Source organism: Thermobia domestica, chromosome 17 (genome assembly GCF_964235325.1).
Source record: "Thermobia domestica chromosome 17, izTheDome1.hap1.1, whole genome shotgun sequence".
Lineage (NCBI taxonomy): Eukaryota > Metazoa > Arthropoda > Insecta > Zygentoma > Lepismatidae > Thermobia > Thermobia domestica.
This window is the reverse complement of record NC_137470.1, coordinates 21,978,842-21,996,220: the sequence shown is the minus strand read 5'-3', so window position 1 is coordinate 21,996,220 and position 17,379 is coordinate 21,978,842.

The following is a 17,379-nucleotide window of genomic DNA, read 5'->3' as shown; positions in this document are numbered from 1 at the left end:
CAAGGCTGAACCATAATATAATTCCTTATAAAATGTTGCATGAATTTGAACATTTGTCTGAATTTGATAACATCATTTTTAAAAATGGATATGTTAGCCATAGATAATCATTATTGGAAATGTATTATTCCATTAATATTTTGATTTGTTTAATCACCGATACGTACATTTACCTACAGATGAAAATTCCGATTGTTCAAATACAGCCTTCGTGTGAATTGTATGATGTGCAGCCACTTCCGTTTGCTGTATATAACCAAACTTGTACCGTGGATATCCAGCATTAAGTTATGGTAGTATCAAGATAAAAAGATCTTATACCAATAACAGGAACAAGCCTCCTCGCTTGTCATTATAGCCAATCAAAGTTATTTAAGATAACTACACACACTGTGACACGATCTCGTTTATTAAATTGTGCTCAAGCAGCTTTCGTTGCAATTACAGTCAGGGAAATATTACACTATTGTGACCATACATGCTATGATTCGAAAGAAGCACAGATTATAGACTTTGGATCGCATGAGTTTATTTTAACACACCCGCTAGAATTTTTAACTTTGAAAACTAGAGAAAATATGTCTACTATTAGAGTTCCAGAAGAAGCCAGATTATACTGAGACCTTAAAATTCGAATACCATGCAATACTAAATCAATTGTGGAGAGAAATCTTTTCGTCAGATCGGACTTTCCGTGTCTCGACAATGATCTTACAGAACCTGTATTTTTATATCTTTTTCCGAGCCAGCTTGTCTCTAATAATCTGATGCTATTACGATCTACGTATAAAGGGAATGATTTTTTTAATGTTTCATCTTTACTTAATGATGTTTGGATTTCTTCGATCCGACATATGAATATATCAGCATTTACGATAATTGACCAGACGCCCATTAAGATGCCTATCTATAAGCATGAATATTTTATACCAGGAATTATTATCATTTGGAATATCGTCATCACTCTTCCACTTATTTATTTGCTAAGAGAACATGGAATTTTCAATTTTATATGGCTTTGTAGAAAATGTAGTGCGTGTACGGAATTTTCATTGCAAAACTTGAGCTACTTTCTAGATATTGTGCAAAACGTCATTGCAATTGTAAGTTTAATTTTGCTCTATAGAGTAATGAAGAGCTTAATAAAAAATTGGTGATGATACGCCACTGTAGATGTAGAGTATTGAGAATAAATGTAACGAGAAGATTGAGGAAAGAGATGAAGAATCTGAAGTGATCCCAGAAAAGTTCACCACTTCGAACAAAAATGAGAATGCACATTCAGTGTCAGAATTGAGTTTACCTTCATCTCCGGCAGAATTGATAGTTAGTGACGGAAGTTTTGGTAGAGAGATTATAATACCGCCTTCTACCGTCTTGGAATTAAGGAATTCTAATGTGAAATCTTCGTACATTTCAAATTATATAGTGTATTCGTAAAAGTGGATACGGAAACTGAGATGTCGAGCAATTCACGCATTTTGTGAAACAGCATCTAGAAGAAGATATTAGAACGTATATTCGCATTACCATATAAAATTGAGAATCATTACCGAAATATCTATTTTTATGAATTTAGGGACCCATTTTTTTGATTTGCTCTTCCCTATTTTATTTCCAACATAATTTTACTAACACAATCGAGTATTGGGCGATAAAACCCAATCCAAACTCTATTTACCTGGTATTCCCAACCTAATCAGGAAATGGGTTAGGTTTATGTTCGATATAATAAGCCCCCGTCACTTAGAATATGATTTTGAGGAAATTGTATTTAAGATTATAATAGGAATCGATTAGACATTTTGGGCATTTGGTCAAATCATGAATATGAAGTACTTATACTAATACTATTTTTTTCTTCTTTTTTCATGTTTTTCTATTGTCTCAATTCTACAGGCTCCTACCCACCTCTACTCAAATAGTTTGATCACCCTCATAATCTCATAGAAATCAACCTCCCAGTCCTCAAATAAAGACAGGTCCTTTATTTAACTTCCTTGAGCAATTTTTTTAGGATACCTTTATATTTTTGCCAGAGTTGCCAACCATGCTTTTCACCGGAAGTAAGTCTTCGGACAATAATGTTACCTGATATCCTACTCATTTTACCACATTTCACCCTAATTTTCCATTCTTTTCCTCATTTCCACTATTTTTTCCAACCAACCTCCCAACATGCCACAGGATCCACGCATGATACATCCACATTTAGATGCCTTGACTTTGAAAACCCTTTTCAAAAGCCTAATAACAGTTATTTTAGTTAAATGTTACTCTCCCAATATCATTATCCTTTTTTGAACTCTTCTGTTCCCCTCCCAAACAGCTATTATAACTTGTCATTCGTTTTGCCTTCATCCTTCTGTTTATAAACAAATATCGGCCATTACTATACCCACAGTCTTTGCGAAAACTCCCATCTCTCCCTCATAGCATCCTGTCAGCCATCTCGGAAATTTTCATGTTTACATTTTCCCACGGTTCCTTTGCCAAATTTTCGCTAAAATTTTTATTTCTTTATATTATAACATCCATATTTTTCACCTTTTGCCCCTTCTGTTACACACCCTCTCTTAATCTTCATCCTAGATACAAATATACAGAGTCACATGTTTCTGATAACCTCAAAAAGTATTCCCTTCCTCCCATTTTTTTTTTTTTTTTGTTTTCTCCTCACAACTCCTTTCCGTACCAAAATGCAGCACACCACGGCTAAGAAGAAGAGGATCTATGGACATCGGGACATCAGCAATCAAATTTGGACCTCACGACCATTTGTCCACCAACCGACGCAAGGAATGATACGTTGCTGAACGTTATTTCTCCATTACTCATACTCTTATATTTTTATGACATAATACTCACCTTATAACACGTCAAACGTTACTATAAAATAACACCCTTTTTTCTTCACCAAAAAACAGCAACAAAAAATAATCACACATCTTCAAGCAGTTCACAGTTGATGTATTCTGTCACGCCCAGCGACATGGATGAAGCTTAGCCGATAACATCTGCCATCTGGTGGCAGTTATTTCAACTCCACTACGTCCTTTGCATATGGTCAACCACCAGGTTGGCCTAGATTATCTCGCAGCTGAAGCTGAGCTTATTAAGCATTCTACAGTTTCAAGTTCAATGTTATAAACAAGACCATGTGCCTTAGTTTATTTTGCTATGTATCTTAAATATTACGTCAATAATTTATACGTAAGAAAAGACAGGAACTTCCCAAGACATTGAAAGAAGATGCTTTCAAGGTACATATACATACATATTGATAAATTAACTCTTTCTTGTGTGATTATTCTTCGTCTATGTTTACTATTGGTGAAATATTGATTGATTTATTGGTACAGTGCTACATTTTATTATCTGTTAACGTCAGTGATTTAAGTGTATTTTAGTGATGTGTCATTAATTATTATTTTTATATATATAACATACATAAAGTTGATATAGTACAAAATGTACGATGCGTTCAATAAGTAATTGGACCTGAAACGACAGCGTTCCTTTTCTCGTCGTTCAGTAAGATTTAGTGACGGGAATGTAGAGATATTGGATATCCCTCATGTTATTAGTATTCAGTATACAAACAAATCAAGATTTAGTAACGATTTTGTTTTTATATTTTTTATTTTTTTTCTCTTTGCTTTCTTTGGATGATGAGAAACATTCATAACTTGGAATAATAAGACAGTCAGCAAACATTTCAAAATTCTCTTCAGCAGACGATTCCTCACTCTTCATTCTTGGTAAATTTATGTAATTTTTGAAACCTGATGTAACAGAATTGTTCTGTAACTGTTGACAAATTGTCGAGAATTAAATTTACATTGCACTTTCCTGAATCCTTATACGTGCGTACTTTGGATGTTTTCCGAAATTTCGACAACCATCTTCCTTCTTTGGTTGGCATAAAAAGGTTCCATGACCCGGAAGATGAGAGAAGCACACGAGAAGCAGAGAAGTACACGACGAGCGAGTGTGAGCAACACCGGGAGAGATCTATTCCAACTTCCACGCCAATTTGGTATAGAGGCTAAGACATGGAGACAGCCAGTCGACGTCCAGGATCTGAGGTACGGAACACGCACCCAAAGTACTAAACGCCCAACAATCTTCCTTTTCTTTCTTCCTAAACCAAGACCCTCGACTCTCTATTTTTAAATAATTGTTCTTATTTATTTCTACCCACATGCCCTATAAACTAAAGACGCTCGCCGTCTTCTCAAATCTACCAGTGAGCTATATTTCCCAAATAAAGATTGTTGTGTCTTTTCTTTCTTCAAAACGGCGACGACAGCATTCCAACCGAATGCAAAAGCGTAAGAATAACATCCCTACTCCAACTCATTTTTCTTTAATACGATTCAATTTCCCACACAAAACAAAGACCATGGCTATTTGGCAAAAAATCTTTCGCTTCCTGTTAACACACCACGGCATTGCAATCGGACCAGAAATACTGTGAATGATACTACGAAATAGAGCAGGTTTTATCGACAAGAAATGCCATAAGTTATGCCATGGCATGGGAAACTTTATAGCATTTGCTAATTTACACTGTAAGATATCGATGATACGATTTTTGCTACAAGTAATGCTACGACAAATGCTTCCATATAAAACTAGCCTAAGAATTATTTCAAATCTCGTTCATTTTGCATTCATCATAAAACGAAAAAATATTCAAGTAAATAGATTTTTTTTTTTTTTGGTAACACTTAGGGATTTGAAAAATTATCGATTCATGAAAACGAACTGACACCAACTTCGTTTATAAACAAGTTTAAAGATCAGGTATTGCTGCGCAGCCAATACCTAGACACTACAAAATTCTTGCTTACAAGTCCTGCATACCACTGGTACGTTAACAATTGCCCTTCTTTTGTCACTTATAAAATGTTGGAAAGCAAATTTAAAGCCAAATATGAACATGAACAAGTATAAGCTATCATGTTAATGGTCTGGTAAAATAAATGGTATGATCCCAAAACTGACGGAAGTGTAAATAACTGTCTCTTACTGTTATTGAAAAATACAGGTAATTAATTGGAGTGGCCACTTAAATGTCAACATAAAATTTACGCATATTTCGAGCTTTTCCAGCATCATAACATTTTTGAATGACTTTTGAATGGATGTTATTTCATAATGTAACGGGACATGAACATAAGACCTATAAGGACAAATTTATTTATCTTTGGAATTCGATTTTACATCATTGAAAGCCAAGCAGCCCTCCGAGAGTTCACTGTTTGATGATTATTCAGATCCACCTGTTGTTTTACGGAGCCAGCTGACATCAATTTCATGGAATTAATTATTCATTGTTTTACTGTTTGTAAGGAAGTCTGTATACACAAGAAATATTTGTAATAGACAGTGGTAGTCTTCCCTGACACCTTTAACTCATTCCTACATCAGTCTCTCACACGACGTTTCACATTTTCTTTTACTTACGTTGTCTTGTTTCTGTCATTCTTTTGGTATTATTGGCTCTCAAGTCATGGCGCGTTAAGACACTGTCCGCAGCGTTCTTCAACCCGTCAACCATTGCCTCAAGCAGGAAGTAAGTACTTTGATACAGATGAGTTACCTCTTGGTACGTGTACCCGTCTACGTTTGCAAAGCTTAGGAAGAAATTAAGCTGTTTTGTATTGAGTCAACTAGGATGTGTAAAACTTGGAGTTTGTCAACTTCACCTTTGAGGTAATCAACCGTATTCATGAGATTCGGTGGGAGTCACTCACATCGGTTCATACTTGACGTCAGAAGAATAATCGGATCAAAAGCAATTGAGAGCACGATCTTGGTCTTTCGGATTTGGTGTCCAATTGTGACAGACTGGTCTCTCGTGGTCATTTGGCAACCAGCCTGCAGAAACAAGATTCTACGACATTGAGAAAGGGAGAAGGAGCAAACAAGAACTTTACCATTAGTGAGACTTGTCCAATTTAAATTGCTTAAATGCTCTACCTATCGAAATTACCTTATTCCCCCTTGCTACCATTAGATCTCATATGAATTATACATTTCTTTCAAATAAATACTAAACAACATCCCCCATTCTTATATTGTAACCTTTGTAGTTCTTCTGAGGCATCATGTAGTTGTTCAGTTATATTAAACATGGTACCTAAGGTATTGCTAGTATCATATGAATTCATGTGCTACATTTTTATTCAATATTATAATTTTACATATGACCCTAATACTCTTGAAACAACACAGATTCCTTTCTATGATGGGAAATGACATTTTTACTGTAGAGTACATTACGATTCATTAGATGAAGTACTTGACGAAAGACGTTTTCGGCCATCAATTTGGATATGTCTCAAAACTTTTTGTTTAAGAAATCCATTCTAAAATTCATTTTCAGTGAAAATTTTTGTGTAAAACGGTGACGCCGAACATCAAATTTAAACTCTAAGTTAATTTCAGTACATTATCCAAAATTTATATAGTGATTTGTGTCTAGTGGTTAACAATTGCATCAAACTTTATGCTTTTAGAAAAATAGATAGCCTCAGCTCTTGAAGATTTTTCCGTAAGTCAGAAAGAAAAAAAAGCTTTTATTCTTTACTGCCGCCTATATAACACTTTAGTTTTTCAACACTTACAAAAATAGTAAAATTTACGTCTTTTTTGGTTATTTCTTCACTTGTCTTCACATCTGGTACCACACCTAAGAATGATTTGTAATTTGTATAGGTAGTACCGTGTAGGGTGTACAAAGGAAAACAAAACTATTAAATCTTGTGAGTATGTGAGTAAATACGAGTAAATAGTTAACATTACTAAACCGGAAGTGGAAAATTATAATCTTAAACGCACATAATGTACCAAAAAAAAAAAATTCTAACGCAAAAGTTGAAATAATGTTAGTGATGATATACTGAAAAAATGTTATTTCACTGTAAGACAGTGTTAAATCATTACCCTCATTTACACGTGTTGTTTTGGGATTTTTTTTATAAGCTTGTTAAGAGGAAATCTGGAGAAAGTTTCCTCTTTACACGTTCTTTTGCGGTAGTGTAAAATTGAGTTTTGTTCTCAGTGCTATACGAGTCACCGTGTATCTCGTTGAAGGTTTGTCCGTCGTTAAGTTACGAATCAGCAGTGACTCGTGCACAGATCTTACTACGATCTTGTTTCCATAGATGACGACACGATATTTCAAATTCACACTTCAGCCATCTCTTGACAGAATCTGAGGCTACATGATACCAAAGCAGAATGCGTCACCGATGACTCATGTAGCACATGGATGCTAGTAATGTTAAAAATCTGTAAAAAGAAAATAAACAAATGGACGTAATACAATGCATAAAACTGCACTTCACAGAAGTGAAGTATCGCACGATCTACCGGTGACTCGTAACGCAGAAAACGCGTCAACCAACTGAACAATTCTTCGACAAAATTGAGTCATTCTTGGTTAAGCGAAGAGTAATTGTAATTATGACAAAGTGTAGCCTAACAAAAAATAAAATTTTGATAATCAGCATACTGTTTCACTTAAAACGTGAAGTGCTAATAAAATAATACATACTACTAACTTCAAGTAAAATGAACTGTGAAATTTTTATTAAGTAAACAATATTCAAATTTTAATAAATAATTTGTGTTCCATCGTTCACTCGTGTTGCGTACTTACTGGGGCAAAGCTAGACTTGAAAACAATAATACGAAGAATGTAAAAGCTTCTTCTTGTACAATCGAACGATGAAATAAATATAGCATATGATGTAAAGTGATTTGTGTCATGTGCTTCTTGTAAGTACAGAGTGGCCCAAAAGTAGGGATACAGACCTGCATCCATCAAGTATTGACTAAGTTAATGAATTTATTTGCTACGATTGTTTGCGAGCTTAAGGTATAAGTGAAAAAAAATTAAGAACAAATAATGAAGAAGCTAAGTTAATATGTATGGATAAAGAAAAAAAAGTAAATGACATAAAATTCCATGAACCGATTAGTACGGAAATGTATAGCTAGTTTTGGGCCACTATTTAGTCAAAAGTCACTTTGACTTGCGATTGTGTAATTCCTACATTGCATCATAGTTCATCCTTCTCGAGTAATGACGTAGGGGTGAAACATCCTCTGGAATGAGTTACTAAGTTGAAAAGTAACTGGTGCAATTAAACTTTACAGGTGTCTCTACTTTTGTTTCTTACCGTACCTAGCAAATGATACAAGATTAGTAATATTATTTGGCTCATGCGGGCGGACAAAAACTGGGGAAACCTGCAAAGATTAAACTTGAGTACTAAGTTCAAACAGACGCCTTTCCGAACCTAAATGTGACAATAAAAGTAGCTAGTCTGAGGAAATAAAACAGATATTTAAAGCTCTCCAACCAACAGGTATCAGGGATAACTTCGACAAATGTCATCGGGGAAAGGCACTGTCGGAACCCTGCCAACTACAGTAATATCTAATCCGCTATAACTTAATTAAAAATAGCGTACATGTGTATGTCGAAATAAAAAAAAAGTTATAAGAACAAATACATTTCTTTAGACTTACAAATATAGCAATATCTTCTGAGCAGTGACAGGAGATAAGAAAGTACAATGGTCGTGAAAACAAAATTGAGATTTCAACGGCTCTAAATAATTCAAGACCTCTAAAAATCCCTAAAAATGTTTTTTGAATATATAGCAGTCTGTTCGTCTCGATGTGAAAATGTGCATTGGCCTAGAGTCCATATTGTTAAATGTACGAGCATCAAATTTTAAATTTAAGGTTCTGGTAACATTCTCCTGAGATGTTTTACAAATTTTCATCCTATCCCAAAATCGAAATGAAATCTTTTAGTTTTACGTTCCACGTTTATGCCCTTTAAGCTAAAGAAGACGGTGATGATGAGAAATGAATGAAATGGTGGAGTGAATAAAGTGGGAGAACCCCGAGAAAACCCACGCATATGGTGCTTGTCCACCACAAAGTCCACTTGGCGAGAGCTGGGATCGAACCAAGGACCCCATGCAACACAGATGACGCTCTACCACTGAGCCACCGCGCCTGTCTCAAAAAGTAAGGGTTGTTTACTGAAGCATGAAAATTAGAATAACATGTTCTCGGCAATGGCTCTAATGATTTTGTTCATATTTGATGCATCAATATTTCATTACACATCCTGTGTTACAAGTCATTTCTGAGGGAAAATTTGGGTACTCTTCAATAAGTTCTATTGTGGTGATTTTATAAAAAGAAACACAGATATCTTTGCTAAATTTCAGTAATTTCAGCTTTATCATTAACCTGACAATACGCACTAACTCACTTGCTCAGAAAAAAAAAAAAAAAAAACAAGAAGAAAGGTTTCCTCCTAAGGTGAGTTCTATTCGGACTATTTTCTCAAAAACAACTGAGTTGATTTTGTTTATATTTTATAGACCAATGATTAACTATTAACTGGACAGTATGGAGTAATCTATTTGTTCTAAAAAATCATTAGAGGCAATTTACAATTAGGGTGAGTAACTTTCTTCGTCTTTCTTGAATAAATATTTAATTATTAACCTTATGTAAACATCTTGTGAAAATATATACAAGAATCAGTTTGCCTTCATCATCGATGTTATATTGGCGAAACTGCTATACAAGTATTATTAATACACCATTTTTGGTGCTTTAGTCAGGTATGTATTACTAATACTGTGAATTACTACGTACTTTTTTTTTTATTAGGAATAGCTACCAATGGTATATATTCATATATATAAATAGTGAGTTTTCAGTTGAACTATACAATACAAATAAAATATGATCTACTAATAATTATGGGACGTCAAACACATTTATTAATAGAATTCATTTAAGTCGTACTAGACATCTCAACTCACAATTGATTAGTTGAAGAGGAGCTTAGCGAGGATTTTAGCAATTTAAACAATAATGGTACTCTCTTACTAAGATTTTCTAATGTGTCGATTCCATTATATTTTGAAGGTAATGTCGTTTAAGTGTCCTACTCTGTTTTGGTATGCGAAATAATTTACTCTGGGCTTCTTGTACGAAAGATTTTTTGTACGCGTTCTGTCGAGAAATGGTGATGGATATTGCCAGCCCATATCATGCAATCTCCCGTCCTTTCTTTTTGATTATTTTCTGGGATTGTATCAAACTTAATGTATACGAACAACTCGTGAAAGGAAAGGGAACAATGAATACACCATCGTGAATTGAAGCGTTTGGAGGATAAAGGTGTTATGTAACTAATTGAGTATGTCGGAAAAATTGACTTTCACAACTTTGTCCGTCAACATACCGCCTTTCTCGTTTCTAAATATCGCAACCAGATGAGGACTCACTAAATAATGTGTTACGTAGCATGATTAACATATAACAGGTGCATGAACCGCCAGAATGCAACGTTTCAAAAAAAATGTAACATAACACATTTATCCTCCAAACGCTTCAATTTACTGGGACATGTTCGCAAAAGTTTTGGTAAATTGGACCTTCACACTTAATTCATCCGTCCAAAACAAAGTAGGACATTAGAACGATGTTCTCTTTGAAACAGAATACATTTTTTTATTTTCTACAATAATAAAGATGAAAACGGCTTGGGCGTGAAAACTAACATCGTGGTTGAAGGAGGAATCGCCTGAATTTAGCAAAAGAGTGATAATGAAATATCTACTACTACTTGAAACTATAAATATTTCCTAGTAAAGTAAATTTTGAATAAATTATATTATTATTCTTAGTCTTTCTGTATATATTCATTTTAGAGGTAATTATCCCACATCGGACTTCCGAAGAAACTTATCGAAACAAATTTATCGACCGTGCTGTTAGCGACTACTCCGTCACGACCCCGTTTTCAGTTTTGTTAGAAATAAGACAAGAAAGAGTGAGAAGGAAAAGGAGGGGAAGGAAGTAGGAAGAAGAAGAAAAGAAAAGAAAAGGAAAAGGAAAGGTTGAGGACCCAACCCCGACCTGGACCCAAGCAGCCGCTCCGATCGGTTGCCCATACCCAGTCCAGGTATGGAGAAAAATGGAATTTAATTCTTTGTAATTTAATCTCAAACAATAATTGATAACTATCCAGTATCTGAACTCCATGATCTGAGATCGACCTCACATATGAATTAGCCGAAGAAAAGAAAGAAAAAAAAACAAAGTTATCATCTCAATATATTTATATATTGCATCAATAGGAGTTTCAATTTCTCTGAAAGAAAAATGTCGTTTTCGGGCTCATCCCGTTATTTTGGTTTCAGTCCTAGAGCCGACTTTAAATTTGTTAGTAGCGGTCTTTCATGACCTCGGTTATTTACCTTAACACACATATTAAATCATGACACATATGTTATTAACGTTAATACGACAAGACAGTATAACTTAAACTAAATTCTATCATACATTCACACGCTCACTCACACAGGACAGTGTATATATCGTTAAAGAAAACCATCTAGCTACGATTTTACATAATATTTATTACATTAATGGAGGAAAAGAATAAAGAATAAAAAAAAGTTATTGAAAGAACAATTTCTTAGTTATGTGTCAACGGAATACATAAAGTTATACCTTCATAAGTCTAATCAATCGAATGGCATTTCTTGGAATTTAGCTTCATATATTTAATCACATTGACGAAAGAAAAAATGTTAATATAATTACATATACCACGTTTTAGGCACGCTAAATCAAATTTATACTTCACAACATAAACGAAGAAGACATTCATGTTTATCTTAAAAAAAATTGAACAAAGAGGAAAGCAAAAAAAAAACTTTTATATATAATGAAAATCTTTATGAGTCTCTATCTCATGTCGAGACATTAAAAAAAAAGTATCCTTATACGTCCTGTAGCGTATATCAAACTCGAGCATTCAAGACCACTGTTAATGCACTAAAGGTAGCGTCCAACACATTTCGCTCGATTTAATTTAGTTTATATTTATACACATATATATTGATTTATAATAACCATTTGTCAAGTATACACGAACTACCAGTTTGTAGCTGTATTTGCATACTGAAAATTCCACCCATCTAGGGATTTCAACGACATTTGGTCAGAGGAGGATTCTCCTCTTGGTTCAGTCCATTTTTGAATTCATTATTTAATAACTCCAGGTTACTCGTTACTCATTCATCACTGGGACACATCATAACACTTTATTCGTGAATTATGTATAACTGTTACTCATAGTATTCATATTTGAAAAGATCTTTAATAGTTGGGATGATTATGGTGATTTATATCGTGGCAAACACTGGTTAAGTCATAGGATACACACTGGAAACAGGGGGGATTCTAGGTACACTTTCCAAAAAAGAAATTTCTGGTTGATCACTAAAGGATAATATTTGTTGAGGAATTGGATTACGTTTTAGACCTGCCGTTATTTTGAAATGCATGCCATTGAAACTGTTTACATTACTGATCACTAGTTACATTTATTCAGAACAAAGAAAATTATTTAAGTTCGCGGCGGTATTCTTAAAAAGAAAATTAAGCTACATCATTCCATTCGTCGGAAAACATTACTTAAAAACCCATGGCAACCAATAAACGTATGGGGCAGATGCTTTGCTCTTACATATATCCATATTAAAAATTTAACATTTTACATTTCACTTTAATATTCTATATTTCATACATATTTACATTTCGACTATATATATATATATATTTAGTACACGCGCACACATTTAATTACATAACCCCAACAATAATTTGTCCAAGAAGAAGGTTGCAACATTACACCAAGAAACAAAACTTCCGACATATCATAATAAAACATTATTTTCCTTTATACCGCACGTCCATTAATTTTAAATTCTCACATATTCAATTGGAGAGTAGATCAAAGAAGAAAAAAAAATTGTGAGGCAGGCACGTAACACACAACATTCTTAAATACATGAACATGTATAAACAAAACAATTTTTATCTTAACTTTGGGCCCAATATTACAACAACATTCACGGAAATAAAATAAATGGAAACTGACCACTGGATCAAAAAAGAACCCCAGACGGACAATGGTGAAGGAATGAAAGTGGAAATTACGGTGTACCGAATCGTTACTCACTTTGGCGATGGGTTAAATATAATGTAAACCCAGTCCCTAACTATTTCATCAAACGAATCGTGTCTCGAGACGTCTCAGCTGGTCATTTCGGTTAAAAAAAATATACATTAATTCATTGATATATTATATTTTCAAAAATCGGGGGGGGGGAGGTTGAAAAATTAAAAAAAAACTTTAGAGAAGGAGTAGAAAGAATAGGTAGAAAAGAGGAGACAGAACACTACAACTACGAAAGATAAGTGGTCGAATTTGCGTATACAACATACCATAACCAAATATTCTCTTTTCTGCCAAAAGGGGTTCGGCTTACTCAATTACGTAACCTAGGGGGCACCCTGCTGCCAAGGAAGCAAGTCTGTGTCCATCAGATCCCAATCCCACAAGAGTTTGCTTGTAAGATTGAAATCTGAGCCCCGTATCCGGCCTAGACCCGCAGGATAAAAGGAGAGGGGGAAGGGACCAGGTAACTGCGTCCCCAATTTTGAAATATCTAAGAAAAAAATATTCGACCCCTCAGAAGAACTAAGAAGGTTCAAGGACAGTAAAGAAACTAGAGTGAAAGTAATAGCTAAGATATCCCTAACTAGTGATTTGCCAAAATAAAAAAAAATAAAAATAAACTGAATATTGGATCGGTGATTTCAGTGACCAAACATCACCGATGGCTACCCTGCGCAGACATGCCAAAGTCTGGGACGTCGTTAATTTCCATCATCTAATTAAACTAAGAAAAGAAACGAAAATCCTTAAGAGGGTCATGGGTCGACGTCCGGGTACGCGATGGACCTAGATATTAATTTGATTTGCCCCGTCTGTCCTATTCACTCTACAAACACTGTATGGTAGCATAATGTGAAGAAAAAAAATCTCAGAGTCATAGGATCTTCTCTTTCATAACCGACTGAAAACATAATTCACAACAGCCCAAAACGCCAAATATTTGGTATCATGATCGATGAACAATTACATTTAGTTAGTCATTATATGATGCTATCCCTACCCTGCTGTCAGACGAGATTGTTATAAATAAATACTACTGTTATAGCATACTCAACTACGAAGTAATAATATATTCTGACATATAACTCCCCTACCTTGTCGAGTGATGTCTCGGCGTGGAAGTCAGAACTCGAAACGATCCTCACCACGCATTTACGTTTCATCTATATATATCAACATATATGTAAAATACACTGGGCCCATATACACTATATGGGTGTCCTATCATCTATTCTCTTTTACTACACTACATTTATTTCTCACTTATATGACCATTTTATCCATATATTTATTAATTTCTGATAACGCAGTATTCTTTTTAGACACCCTGTTTCTTCTATCTATGCCCGAACTATACATTCATTTCATCATATACTTTGAAAATCTATAAATCGCGTCCGGACTAACACGTAAGAAACATTACTCGAACCCAAGACTTCTTTGCCACACAAACCATCCTATATCTTACTTCGCAGCTGTTTTAAAACAAATCTCTATATAGATATATTCACAAAAAATAAAATATGCGCGATAATATTGCTGAATGTGATAACATTCTGACAGCAACAATGAAAATTATTCTGCAACTACAAGAAAAGAATTGGAATTCCATATCATAATTTCAGAACGGAAATAGCATCACATTGGCTGACTTTGGTTAAGAATCTATGCATAGTTTGTTTACTTAAATATTTTCATTACTGGATTACACAGAATGTCGCAGTTTTCAGAATATTAAAGTGTCAAATCACATTATCCAACTATCTGTTCATATGGGCCGGAAATTATGTTTACTCTGTTTTAATTCGAAAATAAAGGTCAATTTTGTGGAACCTAAATCACTAACTGGGTTCAACGGTAAAATATGCACGGCTGATAGTACTGAATTTCGACACAAGGGCGCTAGTAACTATTTGATCGAACGGTAAACCACGAAATGTGACCTTGTACACTGAATTATTGTACCATATTACGTTCACTTTCAGATATGGATTATAAGTTCATTTAATGACATAATACGACAATCGAATAGTAAATACCACACCGTCCATATTTAATTATCTCACACACCCAATCACTCACTACCACAATTACTACTACAAGAAAATGTTTACTACATTACGAATACACACATACTACTTAAACTACAAGACATATCATGCTAATACATACTAATCATCACTACCATTAATTTTATTATCTATTTAACACAAATAAAACTCATCAGAGTTTACCATTTTTTGGTTAAATCGGCTCTAGTTGATGTAGAGGAAGGAAATGGACAGTGAAAACTGAACCAATTGGTCCTGATTAACTCATAATATTCTGTAAGATACTGGTCAAAACGTGTCCCAAGGGGACATACCAAAGCTATTAATTGAGAGGTTTCCCTCCCTAAAAGGGAAGTAAACCTAGATAATTAAATATTTAACCCATCCCTACTGGAAGCTATCCCAATTCGGGATTAAAACAGGAGCCCTTAAAGTTAACCTAAGCGATCATTCTAATGTTACAGAGACTGCTAAACTCAAAATACCGCCATGTGGGTTAGTAAAAAAATCACTTACTATCTATATCAACAAATTGCTACACGGACAGGTCTTGACTGTATATGATATTGGGAGGGGTAAAAAGGATAATCACTGTATTGAAATTTCTTAGTCAAAGCAAATGAAAAGTTTATCACACGAAATTTAATGCACCTAAATGCCGAACCTGTCCACACTAATTGTTTACGTCCAGCATGGCGTCCTGTGTTTCCGGCTACATTTCAGTGAAATTTAGTATGTTTTCACTATTGAGATTTACTAAATTTTAGCTCCTGTGCTTCCGGGTAGTGTAGTTTCGACCTGGAGATACAATTTACCTGTTTTACTCGGCTATTCTGCTACAAAATCCTCTATATCCGCTGGCTTGAGTATATACGGATCTTTTCTTCTCTGTTGAGCGATGTAGAGTGAAGACGATCGCGCCTTAATATGTAGAGTGGGTAACTGCACCAATCAAAGTAAAGCTCTTTTGGCGGTGGAGTATTTAAAATCTGGATTGAACCGGATCTTTAGATGAACATTGGTACCAAAAGAGGGGTGAGGAGAGTCTAAAATATTGTGCCAAAATTTAGATTGGTTAATTATTCTAAAACTTCCATCCAATGGTGGGCCTATATTTCCGAATAGCACTGACACCGTGAGATTTGTAATCGTCCATTTAAAATATGCATATATGAGATTTATAATTAATTAATATATAAATAAAGATATGAATCCCCAAAATATGATTCCTAAAGAATTTTTTTACCGTCTTCCATGTTAATTTGGAATAAAATAACGAATAATTAAATAACTTATATGGACCGAAAGAAATTTTTTGCTAAATAGAAAGTACAGTCGGTGCAAAAATTTCTAGGACCTTCCCATCAAAAATATCATTACATTAAATTGTAATGTTCCATTACAAAGAAATCAATATCACTATTTTGGTTGTCATCCTAACTCACTTCAAAGTTCTGATATTATTTGTAAACTGTCCTAAAACAAACAAAAAGGTACAGCAAAATTTCAGGGGTGTATTCCCTATGGGTAGACAAGTAGAAAAGTTCATATGACCGTATGTCAGGAAATGCATCGTTACTGAGTTACGACCATTGAGCCGTCTGATGCTGTGAAATAGTCACATTCTTGTCGCCGCTTGATGTAACTCAATTTAAACATCAATATCATAGCCCCTAATTGAGGTAGAAATATAATTTTGGTATCAATGTGTTCCTGAAGGATAAAGCTTTCCAGCCTATATGTATTTCACGTATGTAGGAGGTACCACAGCGTACGGGGGAGGGAAACTATTTTTTTTCTTTTTTGTATCACGTAGTTATTCTACTCCGTCCACCGTGATACCCTCCACATACGTGAAATACGTATCACTCGAAAGCTTCATCATTCAGAAACATACGAAAATTACCTTCCTAGCTTAATTAGGGGGTGAGCTATTGATGTTTAAATTGAGTCGCATTAAGGAGCGACCAGAATATGGCTATTTTGCAGCATCAGGCGGCTCAATGTCCGTAGCTCTAACGATGTATTTCTTGACATATGATCATATAAACCTTTTTGCTTGTCTAATCTCTCAGTTTTATGTCGGTTACGCTAAAGGAGACGTGATTATGAGAAATGAATAAAATGGTGCAATGTAGAAAGTGGGAGGAAACGGAAGAACCCCGAGAAAACCCACGAGCCCAGTGTTTGTCCACCACAAAATCCACATGGCGCGAGGTAGGATCGGTATATTAAATGTAAATA